The sequence below is a fragment of the Anser cygnoides genome, chromosome 3 (genome assembly GCF_040182565.1).
Source record: "Anser cygnoides isolate HZ-2024a breed goose chromosome 3, Taihu_goose_T2T_genome, whole genome shotgun sequence".
Taxonomy (NCBI): domain Eukaryota; kingdom Metazoa; phylum Chordata; class Aves; order Anseriformes; family Anatidae; genus Anser; species Anser cygnoides.
Window position 1 is genome coordinate 82,093,790 of NC_089875.1, and position 27,589 is coordinate 82,121,378.

General features: G+C 37.8%; 1 long non-coding RNA gene across 2 annotated transcripts; it reads left to right on the plus strand.

Moving 5' to 3' along the window:
• The first annotated feature begins 17,319 nt into the window (after positions 1-17,319).
• On the plus strand, positions 17,320-27,157 carry LOC136790475 (uncharacterized). 2 transcript variants are annotated; one of them, XR_010830461.1, is made up of 3 exons: positions 17,320-18,714; positions 23,277-23,421; positions 25,824-27,157. It is a non-coding gene; the product is annotated as an uncharacterized lncRNA (long non-coding RNA). The 2 variants fall into 2 exon arrangements; XR_010830460.1 differs by lacking the exon at positions 17,320-18,714 and adding an exon at positions 21,997-22,357.
• Positions 27,158-27,589: the final 432 nt, after the last annotated feature.

Genomic DNA, 27,589 nt, shown 5'->3' on the forward strand with positions numbered 1-27,589 from the left:
CTGTAATAAGTTTGCCTGAATAATTTAGCTGCTTTGATCTGGTATTTTGATATTCACTTTTAGCGGTAGAGATCACCAGTGAGACATTAAAGATTATTATATGGACTATTTTGCTATAAGATGTTCCTAGAATACAGCAAATTTAAGAGAAATAAGGCTGGTTTAGAATCCAATTGAGGTACTTTAGAAATGCAACCCCCTGTCAAGCATCATCAGACCTTAGATATTAAAGGTCCCCAAATGTGTCAGGATTTTTGTAAACACATTGTCAGCATATGCAGCATACTTGTGAATTCACAATTATTTGTCAAACTGTAGAGCCTGTGCTTGAACTCAGCACATAAACAATGAATGCAATGCACTAGAAAAGGAAAAGGGTAAATACCCTGTCTCTAGCTGGTGAAACTGCACCAGGACACCAGGCATGGTGCCGGACATGGGCATGGGTGTGGCTGAAGGATCAGGAAACAGCCGTGCATAGAAATGATTATTCTGATTTACCAGAATGTTCCCTTTGCTTCAAGTATCAAGTTCAATACCTTTCCAGGAGGTAGACTGGAGGTAAAGGAGTGAATCTAACCTGCCAAAAACTCGCCTTTTAAACTTGACATGACAATGTTAGGTGACTAAATTAGTTGCTCATAGTTTCTTACCTTTCCTTATACTTCAGATATTTGAGTCCTGTCTCATAGAAACTCAGTGGTAACAGACATAAAATCTCAGGCAGAAAGAAACCATATCTTTGTATTTGCATCCATTAGTCTTAACTCACTTCTTTAGCCCTCAGTCTATTAGCCTTTAAGATGTCACCATCCATCTCTGTACTTCTTTAGGACCCCTTTTTGAGGGTGATAAATTAAGTTTCCTGACCAGAGGGATTTAGTCTCATGCTGCTACTTGAAATAAAGATTGTATTGAGGAGGTACGTTTTATCTCAGAGACAAAAAGAAACCATGGTTCACTTTCATTGAGGGGGGGGCATGACAATGGAAATATCTTTAATGAAGGTGAAAGCGTGTGGCTTTCAGCTATTACAATTCATGCCACTATATTTATCTGCTGGATTGGTTAAATAGGTCATAAAAAAAAGGTGTCCTTGACTGTGACTGGCAGGCAATAAAAAAGTATTACACTCCTAGATACTTACATTTGCTATGAACTTTTTGTTTCTTGATCCTTAATAATTACACAATGTTTTAGTTAACTAAACAATGACTGTATTTATTTATTTGCAAGAGAAAACTTCAGGAAACACCTTAAATTTCTTTTTCCTTAATTGTCTCAAAAATCTCCATAATAGCTTTTGCATTTGAATCAAGTTTCTCAACAGACATATGGTCAAAACAGAGAAATCATTCTAGTCGGTAAAGCCCTAAGCTAAGCCCCAACTCATCTGATCATTTGTAAATCATTGTCACTTGAATGTTTTCTTAATATGGCTTAATTATAATTCAATGCAGTGTTAAGCTTTTGGGAAAAGACCTCCATTAAAAGGTACTTCCTGGGAAAAGAAGGAAATTGAGAGCTCTCAGCTAGCATTGCACTTTATTATTCATGTATAATTCTTCTGCATCACTGAACATCTGCTAATAAATTTGATTCAAGTTTCTGTGATAGCTTTTACCCTCATAATTCAATCCCTGCATGAGTTTTATATCTGATGAGAATTGATATTATTATTGCTAAGAATTCTTATCCTATTAATAATTTAGCCTGTAAAGTCATCAGGTAAGTTAAAGATGTTTATAAAGAAACCCCTCCTTAATTTAAAATAATAATAACAATAATCCTCATTTACTAGAGAATTTCTGTAGCTTCCCTGGAAGCTAACTGACAGATGGTCACCTTGGCAGTATGCTGCAGTAGTGCAACCAGATACTTATTAAGAGTTTCTGATGCAGAAGGTGATCAAGAGCATCAGAAGCTATTACTTCTAACTCGGGGTTTTGCCAATCTTCTTTGCCTTTGTGCCTCCATATTTATAGATAAGCTTAAATCCAGATCAAATATAAAACTTCCTTTGAACAACTACAGATCTGTCATGTTGATTTGGTGTATGACTTTGTTCCATGTGATATAGTATTTTCCACGTGGTTAGACCACAGAATTGAGGGTCCATGTTTCGTAAGATCATTCAGAGATCACTCACTGAAACACTGTCTGCCCTTTATGAAGTCACTAAGATCAAGCTTACCAGAAATGCTTATCAATGTTTCTACATAAACCAAGCATTTCTTTCTGCTAAGCTTGAAAAACCCATAGTGGGTGAATCCTGTTAATATGCCTAACCTCAATCTCCCTTGCATCTCTTCAACTACCTTTATGAATTCAGTAAGACTCCCTTACTTTGTACAGTGATGTGACATAATACTTCTGAATCTATCGGAAATGTTTGATGGAAAGATCTGAGTATAAAATCAGAATTCCACGTTTATACATAACTATTGCTAAAGCAGAAGTAGTGAACTAACAGCAAATGCTAAATTTCTCCCCAAATGTTCATGCTACAGAACATCAACATATGTAGGTATATGGTGACTCCCCAAAATTGCATCAGGAATGATAAGGTACTATGGGGCTAGCTGAAGTTGCTATATACAGCCTAGAGAATCACCCAGAAGGGAAATTCCCAACCAAGAAAAGAGGATGTTTTCATTCCTTTTACACCTTGACTCCCCTTGCGCAAGGGAAATAAGATCATGCAAGAATTGCAAACAGACCTTTCTTTTCATTCTGATCAATATACTTTATGGATTTTAGAGCCTTCATTGTAAGATGCTTTTCAACAACCTCGAATATGTTACATGAAATAATCATGTAATATTGCAGAGGTTACAGTGCTTACTCTGTCATAAAGAAGAAAAGGTTAATTATTGGCCTGTACTGTTGTCAGAAATTTTGTTACATGAAGTAGTGTTGCAAAGGTAATGCACAAATTGTGGTACGATTTAGCATATTTCTGGTTTTATTATGCTTTTCTTTTTATCTCTTTCCAATTGCTCATGCTTTCTTTTGCAAATAGCTTTTATTCTCTTTTTAGATTATTTTCAAAAACTGTCATTTCTGGAACAGGAAAGAAAAAAGTCAATTGGATTAGTGATGATTCTATTTCCTTTTGTCCCTGAGGGACAAAATGCTTGCCATTTAGACAGTCTGTCCAGTATGCATCTCTACATACGCAACATATTTTTTTTCTTTTTCATTTTCTTGGTAAAGTGTTGCAATAATTATTATATTATATTATATCCCAAAGATTATGTTCCTACTGCAATATTAAGTTCATTGCATGACTTGACCCTGAAATTCTTCTACTCTTCCAAAATTACTTCTAGGAAAGAAGAAACTTTTGTGATCATTAGGGATTTATTTAGTGCTGCTGATTTTCCTTTAATTCTATATTTGAGATCCAATCACGTTCTACTTTAATAATAACTAGACAGATCAGAAATTAAGATAGCAGAATCTACTCATTTACTTCTGAATCTATTTATACTTCACAGTCACCAGCACCCCCGCTGATCCTAGAGTCAGCTTTTTAACATAGATGATAGGCCCCATATGAACTTTTGTATTATGTGAATACTGTTATACTGTTGTAAATATGAAAAAAAAAAAAGAAAAAAAAAGAAAAAAAAGTCTGGATATAGTCTTTTTATGAACTTTCTTCATTCGTAGTTTGAAATATATATATATATACATATATATATATAAAACCATACTGTGCCTTTCTGATGCATAAATACTTTCCACTGGTTTGATAACCTGTAAATTAAGTATTAACTTAATTAACGAACCCCCATTCAATGCTGGCTCCGTTAGTCCTTACAATCAGAGGATGTCTACAGAACTTACTCCTCCAAATTCTTTGTTAAGGGCTGGGGAAATTCAGAAGTTTTCACAGTTGGACTTCATTGAATTATAATGCATCTAGAGAGACAGATTTCTAGTGGCCTTGATTTCCTATTGCCTTACTCCTATAGGCAATTACATTTATGCAAAGTGCAAACATTGCTTAATTAGAATGATAGCATTCTATATACAGTTTGGACTCAGGTATATATTTAGCTGTACACAGTATTCTTTCTTCTTTCCTTGGTACAGTTACCAAAGTATTGAGTGAGAAGACTCATTTTCTTAACAGTAGCTTTATAACAACCTTAAACTAAGCAATGCACTCAATTTATTGCAAGATGAAATTCTGCCACATCATGCCAAAACAGAGGACAGGCTGAGGTTCTACAAATGCTTATACCCGTATGAATGATTTTCACATATTTACCATCAGAAAGCTTTCCTCCATGAATTATGTGATCATGTTCACAGCCAGTATCTGCCCATTTTGTACTATTTGAGTGGCATACGGCATTGAATTACTGGAAACTGTGATATAATTTGTCCTGTCTTGTGCAAGAAATTAAGCAGAGATAACTACAACATTAGTTTAAACATTTTCTGGAATGAACATTTCCTCAAATACAGTCAGTGCTTCATTTGAAATTGTCAGAAAGTGATAATGGAGGACTTATGAAGGGAACAGTCCTTTTTATTTACACATTTGGCATTCTGGAAATCAGTTACTTGTAACTACAAGCAATTATGATAAAAATGCAATTTAGGAAATTTTCCTGCAGTAATGATAATGAAGCAATGAAATAGATTGTCTGGGGATTCTCCACCACTGGAGGTCTTTAAGAATAGGTTAGACAAACATCTGTCTGGAATAACAGCATGGAGAAATCTTTAGCAGGGAATTATAATCATAATGTAGTGTCTTTCCTTAAGGTCACAGTCTGTCCCAACACAGTGACCATCAATGGCCCTAAGCAAAAGTAGAGATTGTAGTTTCACTGTACAAAATGGAATCAGCTGCATGGACTTTCTACAGATCATTGAAAATATCTCCATGTGCAACAGTTTTTTCCCTGATATGTGGGATGGTTAAGCAATGACAGTAGCTCCATGGGTATGCACCTGACATAGTGTGAAGGAGTTTTTGCAACTTACTTAAAGTCCTTGGTCTGCATGGGGGAAATCTGGGTGGACATGTTACCGCTGTTCTGAAGTAACAAAGGAAGATGCTTCTGCTTTTGCTTCTCTGCCCCCTCTGCTGAAAAACAGCCCAACTTGCCGCCCTGTCAGTTAGACTGAAGACTGCTTCCAGGTTTCAGTCCTATAAGTCACTACTCCAATAAAATATGCAAGAGAAAATTTCCAACAGCAGTATTCCAACAAAGTATTCATATGAATAACTATACTGAAACTCACTTTGTCAGAAACATGAGAAAGTATACTTTGTTCACCATTACCCATGCCTTTTCTACTCACTTGCTTGTGTACTCTCCAATTTGACAAATCACTGTGGCTTCTTCACTGCCTCCACTTTCAGATACACCCCAGAAGAGTCATTTGGTGTAGTGTGGTGCAGTAGAGGCAGTGGGGATGTCCCACAGAAGCATGAAATGCAAAAGACCATTCGGCTCTTCTTTACTACACCCGTGCTTTAGGCAGACAGAATAACACTGACAGCATTAATCAATAGCAAAGAGAGGTTGTGCATGCTTTCTGAAAGGCTGATCATGAATGTGCAGGAAGGACCACATCCTTTTGCAGCTCCAGACAACAGCCATAATTTTACTTTGGAGGACAAAAATCTTTTATTGGTGTATTTTTGTTGTTGTTGTTGTAGCTTTGTTTTGTTTTTGTTTTCTTCAATGCAAGCTTAAAGAAGGCAATTCAGGGTGGGTAAATTAGACTCTAGGTGTGGACAAGTCCCTCTCTAGTGGCAGCAGAAGGTGCCTAAGTGGAGCTCCTTCTCATTGAACCAGAGGTGCTCTGCACTTTCACAGAGTTTAGACTGTATTATCATCATGGCTTTATATTTATTCTCCTACACCACCACTCCCTTCCTCAGCCATCATGTATTCATGGGGAACCAGGTTAACAGGATGAGGCAAGTTAAAATTAACTTTTTTCATTTAAAAATGGTCAGTTTTAACTTATCATTATCTGCCCACCAAAGACAGTAACAAATATTTACTCTATCACACATGAAAATGCCTGTAAGGAACCACAGGAAACAAGGAAGAAAAAGAACCAAAATACCTTTAAAGTTTGTGAAATAACATCACCCTTAAATCCATTCCAAAACTTTGAGTTATTGACCCTTATGCTCCATATTTCAGTTTTCTGTATGCTTTTTAATCACTAATGAAATTGTCTTGGTTAAATGCCTGCAATTCAAATTCATTTCATCAGACCAACAAGCCTAATTCTTCTCATCAGCCAGTGAATCTCAATTTCACTGAAATTTCACTGAATTCACTGCAGCATTAAAAATTATCTGAGAGCAGAATTAAGCCCAGTCCTAAACTACTGATTTATTTACTCTGTATAAGCCATAAGCATATATTTATAGGTACAGGCATGAAAAAATATCCTCTCTTCCTGTTTATTTAGGGGAAAATCAGGATCATGTTGTTATTTGCTTGTTCAAATATAATCTGTGTTTGTATTCAACAAATATTACAAGTGAGATCATTTGGATTTTTTTTTTCTTAAAGCTTATTTAACATGAAGAGGCTAATTCTATTGGACCAGTGTTTTGCAAGCATTTTCCTTAATCTTATCTGATACCTTTGATTTAATTGAGAAAAGTCACTCTAACATAATGTCATTTTTCTTGCATGCTTTAAAATAATAATAATAATAATAATGTAATTAATACTATACAAAGTAAAGGGAGGAAAAAGACCAACAAAAGCAAAACCAGAAAAAACTCTTGAATGCCCAGGCATAACAAAGGTAAGTGAAGGTCTACAACAAAAAACTGCTGCAGTCAACATGTAAGTAGGTGACCTGTAGATGATCTAATTTTAAAAAATTACATTACAATGGTTTGAGGGGGAGGAATACAGAAGGGAGGGGAGGAAGGAAGGAATCCCTTCTAACTGCCATGGGATTGTTTGTAAAGGAATAATTTTATACCATTATTATCTTTATCATTTCTAGGGTTTCTGAATAAAAATGGGTCACAGATTTAGTGGAAGATCATTGAAGAGGATGTAAAACATCTGCTGAAATCTATTTCTGTATCATCAATGATACAAATATATTTAAAAAAATCTACTTTTAAGTGTTTCCTGCAAATTATCGAATAAAACAGAAAAAAAAATCTCAGAGGAATCAGTGGGGTTCATTCCATTGCCTGTGCTGTCCACAGGCAAGCATGAGCCACTGTAGCTTTCTCTTTGAGTTTACTCATCAGCAAAGTTATGTCTTTTGAATCCTCAAAGTTAATGCCAACAGTTACTATTGCTGTGTACCACCTGTACATGCTGGTAGCTCTTCTTGGAGGGAGAAGAAAGAACTCCTGCTTAGATCAGATTAAAGACACGATGCAGAAGAATTGGTATGAACAGCTTCAAGATACACAAGCCTTTATGTGTCTTTGTCAACTACAGGATATTTGAATGGCATTAGATAATTGAATAGAGAGCCAGAACATAGACATACTGATTTCCTTTTTGTGCAAATGCCTAAGAAAAGGCTTTTCCCATCAAAACAGAACCAAAAGAAAAGATACAGAGTAGTTTTAGTTTATATGTCATCTGTATATAAGCTCTTTTCTCCCATCGTCAATATGGAAGATTGGCATGAAAAAGGAAATATCATTCTGTGAGCACAAAGTAAAGATGTCAACATGATTTCTCTCAGTTAGAAAATATCCTTTCATAAAATTAATTGACTAAGGCCAAAAGTCCAGGCAGCTAAACCCCACTGAAATCAAAGGTACGGTTGCCATCAAGGAACTGCAGGAAAAGAAGGATTTGAAAAAAATTGTCTGACTTAAAGTAGGCCTTGAATGTGGTAAAATCAGGAAGCAGTCCTAATCACCCCACTGTATTTTCTTTTTGGAATTAGTCTCTTTAGAGCCATGGCAGGCTATTGTTATAAATAATAATTATGCACAAGGATAGGTGGAAAGAATACTTTAGATATGTTTAAAAGAAGAATCATAGCACTTTTCAAATTCAAAACTTGGCTTTCATTTCAATGCCATTTCTGAGAATATAATGTTATATTTTAAAAACCTTTTCTTGAACAGCAAGTCTCCAACAGTAAACATATTTTTCTTATCTGGGCAGAAAAAGATTTGAGATTCCAGAGTGTGAAAATCTTTCCCACCACTTTTTAATTTTCTTAAGACATCTTTATCTCTGTTAAGTACAATGGTCTTAGTCTTTGCTATAGCTGAGCAGGCCATGGAAGAGTTAAGGAAATGGTATGGTTTGTACAATGTGCACATAATCTAGTCCTTGGCAGTCTTGACACCCTTTCATGCCCTAAGACATATTGTGCAGCAGATATCCAGCAAAAAGGCAGACATATTCCCCCACAGATAAATATAGTCTTGAACATTTTGCTAAGTTGGTTATTGACAGCAGCAATGGAGACCCAGAAGAAAAATGGTCACATCAAATGATCATTTTCAGAAACAGTTTAGTGTGCAGCAATGACTGGTTCTCTGGCTGGATTCTGCGTGATTGAATACACAGGGTCAGGTAGTCACCATATGTTCTGCTAATAAAAATTGTGCAATCACTCAGGCAAATTAAAAAGCAAAGGGAAACAGGAGCTTTCAGAGAGAGAAAGGAATCAATAACAAATTCTCCTAAAGAGAAAAGAAAAGATTTCCATATTTACTTGCTCTAATTATGTATTTCTCCCTGGCATTTGGCTATATTTCTTTCCTTAGGAAGAAATTCTTCCTCAGATTGCTTTTCTCAAATACTAGTAGACTTTGGGGATTTTTCTACCATTACAAGTTATTATTTCCACGAGCTTTCCCCTATTAGCAGTATTCTACTAAGAATGGCAGTTCTGAGAAACCTTAATGGGAGATATGGAGAAACAGCAAACTGTATTTAATTATTTGTCTTTACACAATGTTGCAAGCTTCAATAAAACACTGGATTTTGTTGTTGCATAGATTGCTAGGGACCACAGTGATTCAGCTATTCTCTCATGTGGTCTGAAGCATTGTAGCCACAAAGCAACATTAATAACAGAATGAGTGCTACCATTTTTAGTATTTCTCCTGTCCCAACAAAACTAACCTCATTGCTATGCAATACAAAGCTGGCTTGTATTGTCATCTTGTTCTTATTACAAGTGAATAGTTTCTCATACAAGTAGCCCATTGAAACTAGTTGTCCACATTCATCCAGTGTGAACAAAGAAGGCATAAATAGATATTTATTAGTCTTGATAACACTACATTAAATCCTTCACTTGTATTTTGGTGATAAGGATTACACTTTCAAAAGCTAACTTACATCGCTTAACTTGAAACAACACAGACTACTAATGTCCCTAGGCTCCTTATATAAAAGGAAATAGGTGTTCTAGGTCACAATATCTTTGGAGCATTTCAGACAACTAAGTTAGGATGAAATGTTTTCATAAACTATTTGGATGTAGGATTTGAAGGTTTTTTGAGCACGTTCGCGGATGATACCAAACTGGGTGGAGCTGTTGACTCTGTAGAGGGTGGTGAGGCCTTGCAAAGAGATCTAGACAAATTCAATAGCTGTACGATCATGAACAATATGAATTTTAATGAGAGCGAGTGCTGTATTCTACACGTGGGAAGGAGCAACAGGGGGACGAAATGCTGGACAACAGCCCTGCAGAAAGGGATCTGGGGGTTTTAGTCGACAGCAAGATGAACACAAGCCAGCAGTGTGCCCTGGCAGTCAGGAGGGCCAACCATACCCTGGGGTGCATCAGGCACAGCATTGATAGCTGGTCAAGGGAAGTGACTTTCCCACTCCACTCTGCGCTGGTGTGACCTCACCTCAAGTACTTTCTGCAGTTCTGGGCACCACAGTCTAAGAAAGATATACAACTGTTGGAGAGTGTCCAAAGGAGGGCTACAGAGATGGTGAAGGGTATGGAGGGAAGACATATGATGAGCAGCTGAAGTCACTTGGTTTGTTCAGCCTGGGGAAGAGGAGGCTGAGGGGAGACCTCATGGTGGCCTACAGCTTCCTCATGAAGGGGAGCAGAGGGGCAGTCACTGATCTCTTCTCTCTGGGGACCAGTAGTAGTACCTGAGGAAATGTCTTGAAGCTGTGACAGGGACGGTTCAGGTTGGATATCAGGAAAAGGTTCTTCACTGAAAGAGTGGTTGGGCACTGGAACAGGCTCCCCAGGACAGTGGCCATAGCACCAAGCCTGCCAGAGTTCAAGAGGAATTGGACAATGCTCTCAAAATGGTCTGATTTTTTTGGTGGTTCTATGAGGACCCAGGAATTGGACTTGATGATCCTTATGGATCCCTTCCAACTCAGGATATTCTATAATTCTGTGATTCTAGGAAATGAACTGCACCTCAGAAGCACTTTCTTCTCTTCATTGGCTAGAAGGGAGGGCTAAGGACACTAACTCAGGTGCCACCCTCTGCTGTCAAGAAGAGGTTGCATGGATCCCATGACTACTTTCATCTTTTCTGGAGATGCTAGGCTCTTTTTATTGATTTTCAGCTCAAGTAACTTCAGCCTTCTAAATATATATATATACACACACAATATACTATACACAAGTTTTCTAGGTTACTTTATAGTTCTGGAGAGAAATAGGGACTTCCAAAGGTTATTCGCACACTGTAACCATCTCAGTATTTCAAACAGGTGGCATAAGTCTGCTTCAAGAGATGTCACTCTCTTTCTTCAATGACCATAGATGAGCAGCCAAAATGCATAAGCTCAAAATAGATGTCAAATTTTAGATGACTGAAGTTAGGTCAGTGACCAAGGTGTACACATTCCACAGAAATAAAACTGTCTAATTTGGATCAAGGAAAAAGTTACTGTTTAGAGAACCCTATTTCTTGTTCATTGCTTAGGCTGATCATTAACCATTTCATAGGGAAATCAGAAGAATGTAATACTTTTTAGATAGCACATACTATAGAATGAGGACTGTCCTTCTCCTATGTACATAAATAAATACACACTTAAACACTGCAGACCCTTTCCTGTAAGGATTTACACAGTCTTGCTGCTATGCTGAACATAATAATAATCATAACAGCATCAAAAACGTGCACACTACATCTTTCCCATGAGAATGAAACAGCACATGCTTTCTGGCGTATTTTCAGAGCAGCAATTAGCCCACTCAAGGGCATTATTAGGAACATGAAAACAGTCATTCATCATTCCAACTAGTGCATATTTACTACTCATTCTAAATAGCTGTGCCTGGGAGTAGAGGTTAGACAGTTTCCCCTTTTGATTTCTGCTATCAGACAGCACATAGTGATCTTCTATTGTCAGTTTACTCCTTTTTTTTTTTTTTTTTTTTTTTAATTTCAAGCTTTAATTCCGGAGCCCACCCATATTTCTTCAGAAGTATCACATAGGCTACTTTGAAAACTTACTTTTCACAGAAAGTCTGCTCTTGACAGTTCTGTTCTTTCTGTATATATTATAACAAAGCTATGTGCAAGTATGTGGCCCATCGTTGATGGACTTTCTTCTACCCTGCGTTGTTTACGTGTGTGATACTGATATTGCTCCTGTATCTGTGCAACCTTCTGCTTTCCCTTTATTGACTCATTTGGGGTTTTACACATGTTCAAGCCTGAACTGTTACTGATATGATCACATTGCAGAAGATTTAGACTAACAAATGCACATTTTAGGTAGTGTCTGCACTAGCAAATAGCATGGCGCAGTACATTCCGTACTGATGCATAGAGTGAGACAGTTGGTGATAAAGATCTGACATCCATACTGCACATGTTTCAGGGCAGGGAGATTACTTCAGACTAGCTTTTATATGGCTAGTATGGGCTGAATGTCCGTTTGTGTCTGCAGTGAATTAACTTGGTCCACTCCTTTATCACACCTTCCTGTTTAGCTTCAGATGAAAGGAAACCAGTTTGTGTACTCTGAGATCACCCTGAGAACAATAAGTAGAGCTGACTGGGAGAACATCCTAATCTCAAGTAAAACACCAGCAAAGAGCACATGATTGTATCATAGCATTTTATTTATTTTAATGAATCTCGCCTCTGGAGGGATAAGAGGCCTTGCAGAGGGATCTAGATAGATTGGAGGATTGGGCAATCAGCATTGGCATAAAGTTCAACAAAGAATAATTCTGGGTTCTGCACCTGGGACAGAGTAATGCTGCACACAGGTACAGACCCGGACGCAAGTGGCTAGAGAGCAGCTCGGCAGAAAGGGATCTGGGGGTGCTGGTTTACAATAGGCTCAACATGAGTCAGCAGCGTGCTCTGCAGCCAAGAGGGCAAATTGCATTTTGGGATACATTAAACACAGCACAGCCGGTTGGTCAAAATACATGTTTCTCCCACTATATTTAGTGTTGGTGTGGTCTCACCTTGAATATTGTACATAGTTCAGGACTCCACAAGATAAAAAGGATGTTAGGGTCCTTGACAGCATTCAAAGGATGGCAACAAAACTGTTAAAAGGACTGGAAGGGATGTCCTATGAGGAAAGGCTGAGGACACTTGTGTTGTCTAGTTTGGATAAAGGGAGTCCAAGAGGTGACCTCATTCTCTTTAGAACTTCATGAGGAGGGGAAATAGAGTTGGAGGCGCTGGTTTCTCCTTGGTAATGGATGACAGAACACACAGGAATGGCACAAAGCTGCATCAGGGGAGGTTCAGACTACATGTAAAGAAAATATGTTTTACCAGAAGGGTGGCGAAACACCGTAACAGGCCCCATGTCTGTCAGTGTTCAAGAGGCATTTGGACAATGCCCTCAGTAATATACTTTAACTTTTGGTTAGCCCTGAAGAGATCAGTCATTTGGACTAAATGATCTTAGATGATCTTAGTCTTAGTTCAACTGAACCATTCCATTCCATTCCATTCCATTCCATTCCATTCCATTCCATTCCATTCCATTCCATTCCATTCCATTCCATTCCATTCTATTCTATTCTATTCTATTCTATTCTATTAATAACGGAAGTGAAAGCTAGTTTAAGGCTACTGCATGTGCTACTTCAAAACAATCACAGAAATGTCTGAAAAGGAAATACCAACTTCTTTCAAAATTTGTTCTAGTGTTGGGTGGTCAGGCAAATTGCTATAAAGTGACTCAGGCTGTCAAAATTCAGTCTGAAGCAGAAAAATCTTCCTAGCCATTTGAATCTTATTACATCTTATGCACCTTTTTTTTTTTTCTTTTTAAGGGGAACAGTAAAAATCAAGATGATATCAGATTAGTGTTTGGAATCAGCAGTGATCCTCATGGTCAAGAACGGCACCATTAGGAAAATGATCAATGGCTATATTTATTTTCACAATGTTTACACGTACATGACTTAACCAGGATTTTTGAGCATATTTAACAACATTTCAGGCCCTCATTCAGCAAAAATTTACTTACACATATCACTCTACACTTTTGAATACTCCCATAAGACAGCTTTAGATGATTCACATCACAATTACTAAATATATCAGAAACAATTTTTCCCCCTTCATTTTCTAGTATGTTTTCTTCAAGTTAAATCAACAGATTGTTTCTTGGAAAATACACCATAGTCAAAACAAAAGAAAGTCCTTTGACAGAAGCTGAATAGAGGACTTCTAATATAGATTTCATTACAAAGCAAATGAGTAATTGACTACATTTAAAAAATAGATTGCAATTGCAAGCTGTATGCAGAATGTCAGAGGACTTCAGGGACTGTACGGAAAGAGAATAAGATAAAGCCCTTGATATGGTTCTCAACCACTTACAGAACCTCCACCAGTGACAGAGTAATGAACTAGTAGTTAAATAGGATATACCTGACAGAAGATAAAATAAGAACTGATACAACATTTTCAATACCATGATCACAACAAAGTACATGTAAATAATTAAGTGGGATTAATTTCCAAAAAGCGTTTCAGAGATCTTCTGTTTGCATTCCATATACTTTCAATGAAAGTGAATAGTGAGAATATTTTACTGAATAAAAAAGCCAAATATCAACCCTACACCATGTTTTTTCTGTTTGCATGAGGTTTATAAACTGTGCTGCTATATAAGTGGATGATTCACAATAATCCTCTGACAAGTTTAATCAGAACAATCATCAGTAATGGTGTGTTGTGAATAATGCAACCACAGATTGATTTAGTGCAAAGCACTTGTACATTTTCACATGCTTCATTAGAAAGAGTCAATGCTTTGTACTACAGAGTGCCTCGATTTTTTACAAAGTAGCTCCATCCAGGACAATACTATTCAATGCCCACCCTCTCCATCAATAACACCTAAACAATTTACATCAGTACAAGAATGAAAAATTCTCTCATGCCACAAAGCAATGTTATCTGCAGTCTTAAAAGAAACATCCATTTATTACAACTGCTGAGAAAGAGCTTGCCACACACTTGGTATTTCAGTAAAGTTAGAGCATGGTAGTTTGTGGGGGAAAAAAATATATATATGTTTCTGTGTGTATACATATATGCATATATATACACATTATGTATACATATAGCTACATTTCAACTTGAGTGCTATTAGAACTGCACAATAGTCACTGAAAACAGAGCAAATCAATTTGTGCAACAAGAAGCATCATAAAACATGTTCTAAAGGAGAGGATTTCTTCAGATATGGATGTTTTGGGAATTGTCATGTGTGGAATTGTTGGTTTGCTTTTATGATATATAGTGACAAGACAAAATTCTTGAGCTAAAAAAAATGTTGAAGGAAGGAAAACCATGCAAACTAGAGCTAAATTACAAGGAAACTAGGAGGGGGAGTGTCATACTCCTTAAATGTCTGAACAATTGGTTTAAACCCACGTGCCTGGTGACAGGACAAGGGGGAATGGGCTAAAGTTGAACCAAGGGAGGTTTAGGGTGGATATTAGGAAGAACTTCTTTACTGAAAGGGTTGTCAGGCATTGGAATGGGCTGCCCAGGGAAGTGGTTCAGTCGCCATCCCTGGAGGTCTTTAAAAGACGTTTAGATGTTGAGCTTAGTGATATGGTTCAGTGGAGGACTTGTTAGTGTTAGGTCACAGGTTGGACTAGGTGATCTTGGAGGTCTCTTCCAACCTAGATGATTCTGTGATTCTGTGAACAGTGTATTGGGCTTATGTGTCAAGATTTTTGTAGCGCAGCACTAAAGGGGTGGTCTCTGTAAAAACAGCCCAGAAGATTCCCTATATCAGATAAAAACCAGCTCCAGATGCTCCTAAAGGGACCCACTGCTGGCGAGAGACAAGCCAAGAAAAGCTGTTGTTTGCACCTCTGTGAGAGCATATTTAATGAAGGGGGGGGGGGGGGGGGGGGGGGGGGGGGGGGGTCGGGGAGCTTCTACATTACAGCATCTGGACATCTGGGAGAGAGGGGTGAGAAACAGCCTTCCAGATCTCAAGGTCAGTGCAGAAGGAGGGCAGGAGGTGCTCCAGGCAAGAAGCAGAAGTTCCCCTGCAGCCTATGGAGGGGCCCCTGGTGGAGCAGGCTGTCCCCCTGCAGCCCATGGGTCCCACACGGAGCAGATCTCCACGCTGCAGCCCGTGGAGGAGCCCCCGGTGGAGCAGGTGGATGTGGCCTGGAGGAGGCTGCGGCCCATGGAGAGCCCCCGCAGGAGCAGGCCCCGGGCCGGAGCTGCAGCCCGTGGAGAGGAGCCCACGCAGGAGCAGGGGGTCTGGGGGGAGCTGCCGCCCGTGGGGGACCCGTGCTGGATCAGTGTGCTCCTGGGGGATGAACCCCGTGATACGGAGCCATGTGGGAGCAGTTGTTGAAGAGCTGCTGCCTGTGGGCAGCCCCCACAGGCTCAGTTTGGGAATGACAGCATCCTGTGGGAGAGACCCCTCACAGAAGAGATGTTCCAGTCCTTTGTGGCCCTTTGCTGGACTGTTTCCAGTACATCCATGTTTCTCTTGTACTGGGTTCCCAGAACTGGACCACATACTCTAGGTGTGGCTTCACCAATGACAAATAGAGGGGAAGGATCACCTCCCTCAACTTGCTGGCAATACTTTGCCTAATGCAGCCCAGGATATAATTATTCTTTTTGGTAAAGGCACATATTGCTAGGTCATGTTCAACATGTTGTCCACCGGGACCCCCAGGTCCTTTTCTGCAAAGCTAGAAAAAAATATTTGGCTAATAAGGTGCAACAGACTAGGTAAACTGCAAAATCCAAGGAGTTTTTACTAGGTCTAAGGCTAAGACACAGAGAAGTAGATGGATAAGAACAAAATAATAGAATAGTAGGGATTTGGGAATAATGGTTAAATATAGCAAGGTTTGAAAACCTGTTATTGTTTTTGTTGTTGTTGTTGTTGTTGTTTCTTTTTTGTTGTTGTTGTTTTAGGCTAGGCTTGACACAGTCAACTCTGCAAAGTTCAAGCAGGGTAGAGTTCAAGAGTTTAGAGCTCAAACCAGGAAAAGCCACTAAACTAATACTATTGCTAAAGAACATGTTTTTCACAGGTTGCTGAGTTAAAGTTCTGTCTGCTTACATCCTATAGTTTGGAAAACAATCTAGAAGGGGAAACTAGTTTTTCATTACGTTTGCCCTCATCTGATCTGGTCTAGGTAAAAAAATAAATAAATAAATAAATAAATAAAAATGTTGGTAGAGATTAGTGAGATAGGCCCAATATTTGGACTTGCTGTAGCTTTTGACCTCATCTGCTCAGAAGCTTTAGATGAGCTTTAGTTACTAAAATGTGGTAGGGACCAGAAGAACTGACAAGCTACCTGTAAGGCTAGGGCAAACTAGACATTCTAAGCCAAGGTTAGCACCAACAATAACAGCAGCCTTTGCTTTGAGGGCTGAAACTACTGAGAGTTTCTGGACTGTGGTTAAAGACAGATAAGGCACAATTTGGCCAAGACTGTCACAGTTTTAATACCATGGATACTTTATCTCAAAGTATCTTAATACATTAAGGATAAAATGCAAGTCCTATAGACAGTTTTCTATCAGTACCAGTCATAGTTTAAATAAGAACCTGAAGATTCCCAAAATTAGAAATGGAATATTAAAAATGTATGAAATCAAATCTTTTCTGTTCTTTTCAGAGGGATTATTAAAAAAGTGAGGTTTAAATATAACTTTTTATTTTCTTATTATTGTCTGTTTTTCTGTATAGATTCCTATTTTGGTTAGGCATACATAAAAGATTTATCAAGGTATAACATTTCTGATACTACACACCAAATATATATATATATATATATATAAACTATCACAGTCTAAAAGGAGAGAAAGAAGGTGAAGAGGTCAGAAAGCAAACCACTTTCAGAGCTGTGAACAGAACTCGTCTACAATGGCTCCAGCTCAGTGTCACGGCCTTTACTTCCCACTGCTCTTTTAGCAGTTCTGGAGATAAAGGAAGAAAAATGGTATCAGATACTGTAGTTACTTTCTTACACCCTTAGAAATAAGAATCATTTAATATGTAAGTTTTAATTATGTCTCATTTTTTTCCACATTTCTATTCAACCTTCTTGGCTAAAAAAAAAAAAAAAAAAGCTGATTAATTTAACACAATACAATTTCCATGAGATTTCAAAAACTTTTAAACGCTAAATATATATTTCATTTGGCTAAGCCTATTACCATCTACAATGTATTATCATACTTTGTACAATTCATTCCAAAGGCTCCTTCAAAAAATAATGAGACTTGTTTGTATGTAAAAAAATCTGACACCAAGACAATGATTACTATTGTTGGCTGTTCTTTGGCATATTAACAGTTAATGAAATACACCTGGAAAATATCATAGGATATCATACGATATCTATCATAGGATCTGGGTTTTCATTTTTTTATAACTGCCAAACTTAAAACTATTATGAGGAAATTTGCAAGTCTTTGGTTCACCACAGACAACAAATTTCAATAAATCTGACCAAATAAAAGATGGCAACCCTATCAGTGCTATTGCTTACTCCAACATCTCATATGTGATTAATGATTTTTTTTTAAAACAGATAATCCACTGTCTAATGCATGGTACTCTGAGCATCAGATAAGGATGGAGTCCCATGGGAGGAAAAAAAAAATTACATGATCACTTTAATTACAGTGATAGGAAATAAACAAATCTATATTAAAGTTGCTGAGTAAAAAATCTTTCGTTAATGTTGAAGGGTTTGCCTTTGCAAACTTAGTAGTACTCTAGCCATAAGGTTTTTTAAAAACTATTCTAGGATGATATATTATTACTGAACTGTTTTTCATACAAAACTTGAATTTGCAATTTGTGTAAAAGACATCTCAGCATTGGTTCACAAATAGTTTTTTTTTTTTGTTTTTTTTTTTCTATCTCAGCTAAAAAGAGCCCCCATTTGATTGATTAGTATTCTGGTCTTATGTTCTCATCTAGCTTTTATAATAAAGCAAAATCAAATTGGATGTTCCATGAATTTGAGAGCTGTTATCCATGTGCATACTAGGTCTGTTTATCTCAACTGGGGGAGTAGAGGAAAGCAAAGAAGGGTAAAATGGCGAAAGTTATGGACTTGATATCTGTCAAGTTATTTGACTCTCCTCCCATCTTCAGTGTGCTCCAGGAATTCTGAATGAAATAATACATGGTACCCACTTACTTTTCAACTTTCTTCGCAGAGTGGCTTCTAATGATAGTGAAAAGAGGAAGGAATCATAATCAGAAAGCGGCAGGTTTAAGAAACAACCTTCAGGTAAAGCTTACCTCTTCAGCTTTAGCATTATTCAAATAAACTCTAAGTATATTTGCAACCCAGGTCAGTTTCTTGTCTTCATACTAAATTCCCTTAAAACAGGGAAGAGGGAGGTAGAGAGAATTAGAAGAATATAAAAGAAAGCACTCTATACACAAAGGCTTCTTTAGACAGATGCAGATATTTGGTATGGCCTCCCTCTCAGTAGTGTTTCTGAGGGATGACTAAAGAACCATTGTTTCTATAGAACAGTCTTGTGCAGCCTTTTGCATTCAAAAGTTTGACCATTCTAAAATCTCTTCATTTATATAGTTCAAAAAGCTTATTCACTAAACAGTACCATGACTAATATACACCTAATTAAGTATATAGCTAATTAACTTATTTAAAACTGCTATTCCAGATAAGATGAACCAGTCATAACTGATTTTTCCATTCATATGCTGCCTACGTACAGGGACCTACCACAGAAATGCAGTCTTAATCCCTATTTATGTGTATGAAGACTATCTAACCTAGACACTTCCCTTTAAACCAGTGAAATACAAACAGGGGATGGGATGGGTGTTGCCAGGAGTAGAATTAACAAATTTAGTGGATACATAAATAACTAGTCTCATTTGAGACATCCTACAATATCCAAAACATATACATGCAGCTGTTGGACATGACACAAGCATTAGGGGATATCTTCAAAGGCAGCACCTGCAAGCCACTTAACATACACTAGGTGGGGATGTGTCAACTGAACCATGAGCTGGAGTTCACATATGAGTCAGTATATTCATAAAACATAGAAAGATGCCTTTAGAATAGATCTGCAAAGTAAATGACACTCCGTTACTATAACAAGAGTCAAGGTTACAAAATTTTCTATTTTCTCTTCCCATCGTGTAGAAATAGAAGCTTTTCATTTTGGTTTAAAGAAATGTGCCCTTTAAGATGTCAGTCCATTTGCAAAGGTAGCGAAGGATAAAACGGCAAGTGAACATTTTTTTTTTCTGATTAAAAATTAAATGATTTCCCAAAAATCACTCCAAATAAGATACAGTAAGGATCTGAATCTGTGTCTTTGATACTTTATTCTGGTCTTTGTCTCCCTCTGAAAATGCCACGGATCCAGCTATCTCTTCATAAATTATTTTAGCTTTGCTAAAACAGCAAATTTTGACAAATAGAATCATAGAATTGAAGAATGTTTTGGGTTGGAAGGGACCTTAATAATCATCTAGTTCCAACCTGTCTGCCATTGGCAGGATCACCTTCCACTAGAACAGGTTGCTCAAAGACCCATCCAACCTGACCTTAAACAATGCCAGGGATGGGGCACCAACAACTCCTCTGGGCAACTGATGCCAGTGCCTCACCACCCCCAGAGTAAAGAATTTCTTACTAATATCTAATCTAAATCTATCCTCTTTTAGTTTAAATCCACTACGCCTTGTCCTAGCATTATACTCCCTGATAAAGGGTTTCTCTCGAGCTTTCCTGTAGGCCTACTTTAAGTACTGGAAGGCGACTGTAAAGTGTTCCCAAAGTCTTCTCTTCTCTAGGCTGAACAACCCCATTTCCCCCAGCTTCTCTTCATAGGAGAGGTGCTCCACCCTCTGATCATCCTCTGGACTTGCTCTAGTAAGGTCCATGTCCTTCTTGTGCTGGGGGCCCCAGAGCTGAATGCAGTACTTCAGATGGGGTCTCACAAGAACAGAGTAGAGGGGGAGAATCACCTCCCTCGACCTGCTGGCCACGCTTCTTTTGATGCAGCCCAGGATACAGCTGGCTTTCTTGGGCTGCAAGTGCACATTGCCTGCTCATGTCAAGCTTCTCATCAACCAATACCCCCAGGGCCTTCTCCTTGGGGCTGCTCTCAATCCATTCTCCACTCAGCCTGTATTTGTGCTTGGGATTGCCCTGGCCCAGATGCGGGACCTTGCACTTGGTCTTGTTGAACCTCATGAGGTTTGCACAGGCCCACCTCTCAGGCCTGTCCAGGTCCCTCTGGATGGCGTCCCTTCCCTCCACTGTGTCAGCTACACCACACAGCTTCGTGTCATTGGCAAACTGGCTGGGGGTGCACTCGATCCCACAGTCAATGTCTCTGGCAAAGATGGTAAACTGCACCAGTCCCAATACAGACCCCTGAGGAACACCACTCGTTACTGATCTCCCCTTGGACACTGAGCTGTTGACCACAAGAACACATGCGCAACCATCCAGCCAATTCCTTATCCACTGAGTGGTCCATCCATCCCATCTTTGTCTTTCCAATTTAAAGACAAGGGTGTCATGCGGGAGAGTGTCAAATGCTTTGCACAATTCCAGGTAAATTACACTAGTTGCTCTTCCCCTGTCCACCAAAGCTGCAACCCCATTGTAGAAGGCCACCAGGTTTATCAGGCATGATCTGTCCTTAGTGAAGCCATGTTGGCTGTCACCAATCATCTCCTTATTTTCCATGTGCCTCAGCATAGTTTCAAGGAGGATCTGCTCCATGATCTTGCCAGGCACAAAGGTGAAACTGACTGGCCTGTAGTTTCCTGGGTATTCCTTTTTTTTTTTTTTTTCCTTTTTGAAAATGGGGGCTATGTTTCCCCTCTTTCAGTCAGTGGGAACGTCACTGGACTGCCACAGCTTCTCAAATATGATGGACAGTGGTTTAGCAACTTCATCCACCTGTTCCCTCAAGACCTGTGGATGCATCTCATCAGGTCTTGTGGATTTGTGCATCTTCAGGTTCCTTAGATGATCTCAAATCTGATCTTCTCCTACACTGGGTGGTTCTTCATTCTTCCAGTCCCTGCCTTTGCCTTATGGGACTTGGGCTATGTGACTTGAGTGCTTGCCGGTGAAGACTGAGGCAAAGAAAATCATTGAATACCTCAGCCTTCTCTTTTTTCCCAGGTAACCAGGTTTCCTGTTTCCTTACAGGAAGAGCCAATTTCCCTAGTTTTCCTTTTATCATTGACATACCAATAGAAGCCTTTCTTGTTGCCCTTGACCTTGATTCCTGGCCAAATTGAATTTTAATAGGTCATTAGCTTTCCTAACCTGATCCCCATCTGCACAGACAATTTCTCTTTATTCTTCCTGGGTTATCTGCTATTGCTTCCATCCCCTGTAAGCCTTCTTTTTCTGCTTGAGTTTGGCCAGGAGCTCCTTGTTCATCCAAGCAAGCCTCCTGGTGTTTTTGCCCAACTTACTCTTTCTTGGGATAACTCGCAGCTGAGCTTGGAGGAGGTGATCCTTGAATATTAAACAGCTTTCTCGGACCCCTCTTCCCTCCAGGGCTTTGTCCCATGGTATTCTACCAAGCAGATCTCTGAAGAAGCCAAAGTCTGCTCTCCCAAAGTCCAGGGTAGCGAACATTCTGTGCTCCTTCTTCACTGCCCTCAGGATCCAAAACTGCACCATTTCATGGTCCCTACAGCCAAGGCTGCTCTTTAGTTTCACATTCCTCACTAGCCCTTCCTTGTTGGTGAGAATGCAGCATAGAGCCTCTCCTCATTGGCTCCTCTATCATTTGAAAAAGGAAGTTACCATCAGTGCATTCCAGGAACCTTCTGGATTGCTTATGCCCTGCTATGTCCCTCCAACAGATACCAGGGTGGTTGAAGTCTCCGCATGAAGGCCAGGGCTTGGGAAGGTGAGACTGCTTTTATCTGTAGAGGGCCTCATCTGCTTCGTCTTTATGATCAGGTTACCTGTATTGCTTAGTTTTTAATATGCCAACACCTTTCAGATCTGGTCAAAGAAATGTTTAAGAAGTTAATAAAAATTTACATTAAATTTCTTAAAGCTTTAAGAATAAAAGAAACTATTTCTTCCAGAGGTATGTTATTGTAGCTGTTTTTAATAATTGATATGAAAGAGGACTTAAAAACAAACAAACAAACAAAGTATAATGTCCTCAAAATAATTCATTTATCATCCCTGTACCTCCCATGACTGTTTCGTATTCTACCATTGTTCTTTGGCTTATTTTATTTTAAATTGAATACAAATAACATACTTTCAACTTGAGTTTAGATCTCCTTGCCTTGCATTAATTTAAGTAATATATATATATATTATTATTTAAATATAATTTCTGGTATTATTTATTTTTATAAGATGAAAAATATATATTTTTTTTACTGAAAGGTTAAATAATTAATATTTAAATAAAGTGTTATTTAAAATAAGTCTGTTTTCTTAATATGGATGGAAGGAAATGTTAATTGTTTAAATTGGAGCTTTTGGCAGAAAGACTGTCAGACTGCAGATGCTCACATTGTTTACTAATCAGAAAGAACTTGAATCCCTCTGTTTCTTTTTTACACAACTTAGATGCTTCTTTTTTTTCAGATATGTCAAAATATAATTACACTAAGCACCTAGATGAACAAGTTAATTTAATTTTGCAGTTTAAACTCTGATTTGCTAGATTAGTTGAAATCAAAAAGACATTTCTGAGGAAAAAATATTTCTCACAGCCGTATCATAGGAAAGGAGCTCTTCATAAGAGAGGAACTGATGAGAAAAATTTGAAAAAAAAAATGTGCAAAAATTCATCTGTTTTTCAGCAACAGAGAAAATTCAGGTATGCGATGATGCGATCTTTCTAACAGCATGAGTCTCTGCTGAAAGGAAATTGCCTCATGATGCAAAAAGAATGGAAGCCTGTATACGGATGAAGAATTCCAAGGGGCAGGAAGGAAACTAGTTGTTGTGAGTAGTATTTTTGCTACTGTTTTCTCTTGAACTGCACAAAAGCAGTGAGTTATCATTACAGAGCAGTGTTTTCTGCTTATGCTATGATAAAAAGGTGCAGAGATGCCTGACAGGGTGCTACGACATTCCCTACTGAGTCCTTCTATCAAGGTTGACATTATTTCCTATCACACTATACAAGAAAGACTTCTTAAAGAGACTAGCAACAACACCTCAGTGAAATACTGATGGGCCATGAATCATTTCAGAAAATATCTCAAAAATCTCATTTCAATAGACAGAAATAAGGAACAGGTAGTGTTGAATTTTAATCTGAGGTGTCCTCATACTCCCCAGTGTCATATTTAGCAGCAGAAAGAGGAAATTATTTATAATTGCAACCAAACTGTAAGAGTTTGGGATTTACCAGCCATCGGACAACTCTGTCAGAGGGCAGAACTATGAGTCTTCATAACTAATCCAAGCTCACTCCAGTAACTGCCAGCACCTATACTCTCTGTGTATGATCCCATCACTAAAAAGTCAGCCTAATGCTATTCATTGCAGCTTCACCCTACAGCTTGGCACCCCTTTGATTTAATTCCATGTCAATTGCCCATGGAAAACATGACTCCATGATATGCCTGTTTGTGAGTGTGTATGTTGATAAAAATTATAAATACTATGCATTTACTCTTGTGCAGATTTAAAGATGCCAAATGGAGCTGACAGGCTTTAAAGTAAGATAACAGAGTGCAACTGGAAGTAAATGACTTGTACAGAGTCTTCACACATAAGATTGCACCACATGACAATTACTTCGGGTTGAATAAAAGGAGACATGAGCATTGTTATAAAAATAATCCAGCACTATTATTCTCTGACATATAAATGCAGTTCTTTGAAAAGAAAAAAAGGGAAAAAATAAAAGGAAAAAAAAAAAAAGAAAAGAAAGAAAAGATGACAGAGTTACAATGAGGAGACACCAAAAGCTGAAGTGCAATTTAGAAAATCAATCAAAAGCAAAGAGACTGAAGGGAAAACAAGAAGAAGGAATGGAAAAAAAAATACTTTAGTGCAAAACAAAAAAGGGAGCAAAAGAATAGGAAGAGTGTGGTCATTTGAAGGCCAACAACTCTCGGAATAAATGCTAGGTATAGAAACAGGAAGAAAATTCAGGAACTTCAGGCAAATAAATTTGTTTAGGATATCTAAATGGTTTTGTATATCAAAACCATTGGTAGATGTGGAGAGTTGACCAGCTAGGATTCCATTTTATAATCTTGACACAAATGATGTCTCTGATTAATACAGTATGTTGATAATCACTCTGGATTATGAAGTAATAAAAGGATAAAAATTAGACCAGTATTTCAAGAAATTTTGAAGATGCTTCTAGCTAGATTAAAGTGGAAGTAGAGCTGTTCATATTTCATCTTACAACATTTTAAAAAATTTTTGCTTTTCTCTAGTAACTATTTTTCACATGGCCATCTATCTTGTTGATATTGTTTCTTATGCCTGATAGAATGGCCAAACTTTTTAAACACATTAAGTAAAATGTATAAACATATAAAATAATACTAGAACCAACATATAAAAGAGAAATTAAGCAATTTCATAATTAGGACAACATTATCCATATCATGACAAAGTAGTTCCTGTGGATGTATGAATGTACTTACACCTGATTTAGAGAAACCACCTTGTCAGAAAAACAGAACAGACATAAAGAAAATGATATAGCTGTGTAAAGGAGTATTTCTGTACTGCTGTGTTTTTAACCAACAAATACAATATATGTAACAAAGGAGAGCACTTTGATCTGTTCAGATTATTGTTCCTCTTGTAAGGGACAGTTTCTATCATGAGCAACATCTTTAGAGGATTCTGATGTGATTTTAACCTCCACATAGTTTTCTTTTTCCCATCTGTTAAAAAATAAATAAATAAATAAATAAATAAAACACATCAGTTCTACAGCTGCACACTAAATAACAGGCTAAATGGATTTAATTTAGGTGACAAATTGGTATAATAATGTAACGTCACCCTCAGAGACTGCCTCAATGAACAGCTGACCCTTTGGAAAAGAGAAGTTATAATCACTTTTTTTCTTTGGAAATCTCTCAAAACTTACATTGAACTTTATTCCGTTTTCTTTGTTGTAAACATCTAAGGAGAATGACAATGAGCTCAATATTATATTTCTATCTACTAAGAGAGCTTTAACAATTATTGGAAAAAAGGCTTAATCTGTGAATCTGTGGATTTTTCTGAACTTCAAATGTTGTGTAACATGGAGATTGAAGTCAGAGGCAAATGGTTTCAGGTGTCCCCCATTCCAGCAACTGGATTTACCTCTGATACATGTTTTGATCTCAACACTTTTTTCTTTTTTTTTTTTTTTTTGTAATCAGTGAATGAGATGTCCATGAAATAAAAAAATGATGCAATGCCTGACCACAGATGAACCTGGCTTAACCCTGAACACTTTACCAAGATGACTGATTCAACCACCTCTTCTGTGGTATCTTCAATAAGCTGTTCTTCTTCTTGGCTGAAGTGGGCAAAGTATAACAAGGATGAAGAATATCCTTTAAAAATGGAATCAAGATCCCAAATGAATTACAAGCTACTATGTCAAATACTAATATTAGGGGCTACTACTTTTCTTTTAGAGAAGTGAAATTTAGGCATTAGCACTGAATAAAGGCATTCATATTACTTTCTAAATTGGATGTGATTTAATTACATTCTGTCCCATTTTCAATTCTCTATCATTAGTTTTAGGTAAAAGTCTTTGAATTTCTGTTCTTACACAGCAGCTCCCTGCCACCTAAATGATCATGGTTTCAAGTATGGATGAACAGAAAAAGGGGAAAAAGTAAAAATAATTTACTTATCACCTCAGTACCCTCTGACATACCTATGAAGAATTTATCTTCAGCTGAACACTGATGATGTCGGTATTCATTTTTAAAGGAATTCTGGCACATAGTTGATGCATCTCAATGCTTTGCCATATCATGTCTTTATAGACAATGTTTTTATGATGTTGTTGTGGAAAGCGTGGGCCCAGGAGGGAGAAGTTTTACCACCAGAGTTGACAGAGCAACCAGGAAACCCTAAGCCCCATTGCAGATGCCTCTGTCAGTCCCAACAATCCACAGGGGCTCTTAGATGCCTTATGTTCCCCTGCTTGTTTAGAAATTGTTCTTAGGCAGGGAATTTTCGGAGATCTGCTTCATTCAGCATCTATATCTCTAGCAAAGAGCTACTTGCCATACTCTTTTGATTAACTCTGGGCATCACATTGCTTTTTTTTTGCACAGCATTATGTGATCTGGCCCATGAAATTCAACAGAGGCTGCAAGAATAAATACCCTCCTCTGATATAAAATCTGCCCAAACCAGTAGAAGCAAGTCCTCCATGTTTTTATTTTCCCATTGACTGTTTTAATCAAAAGTTCTTTCCAGAAATGTAAAGGAGAAATTACATTGCCACAAAGTCTCAACAAGTTTTGCAAAAAGCAAATTTATAAGAGGTAAATACATCTTTCTTGCACTTTCTGAAGCTGTACCTGAACACAATGTGTGCTACAGGTTTCTTCTGTTTGGTTTTGTTTTTCATTTTCACTTCCGACTTAGAACTAAGAAAAGAAAAGTCTCCCAAACAAAAGATAACAAAAAAAATGCTCAAGGAAACTTGTTTTGTTGTAATAAATGTTTTTTTTCTTACATCTTTGTTAGGTGTCCTCCTTGTGAATAGTGTGTGTGTCTGCTTTCATAATGTATTGTCTTTACTTTGGCTAAATCTCTGGTTTTCAAGAAAAAAAAAAGAAAAAAAAAAAGGATTAGTTTACCTTTGATGTTGGCACTGGGAAAATAAATTAAGTGGTGGGTAGAGATTACTGTATTTAATATGTTTTCCCTTTGGTGTCAATTATTTCAAATCCAGGTTTCGGTTATTTCTATAAAAGTGTGGTAGTCATTTAGACTGTGAATACCCTTAAAGAGATCAAAGACTACCTGAGGATTGATACATGTTGCAAAAATATATTCTTTTGCTTTCATTTATTTTTCACAGACTCTTAGAGCAAATGTCAGCAGAGCTCACTTCTGGGAAAAAAAAAAAAAAAAAGTGAAAGCTTTCACCTCATTAGCACCTTTGGCTTTAGACTGG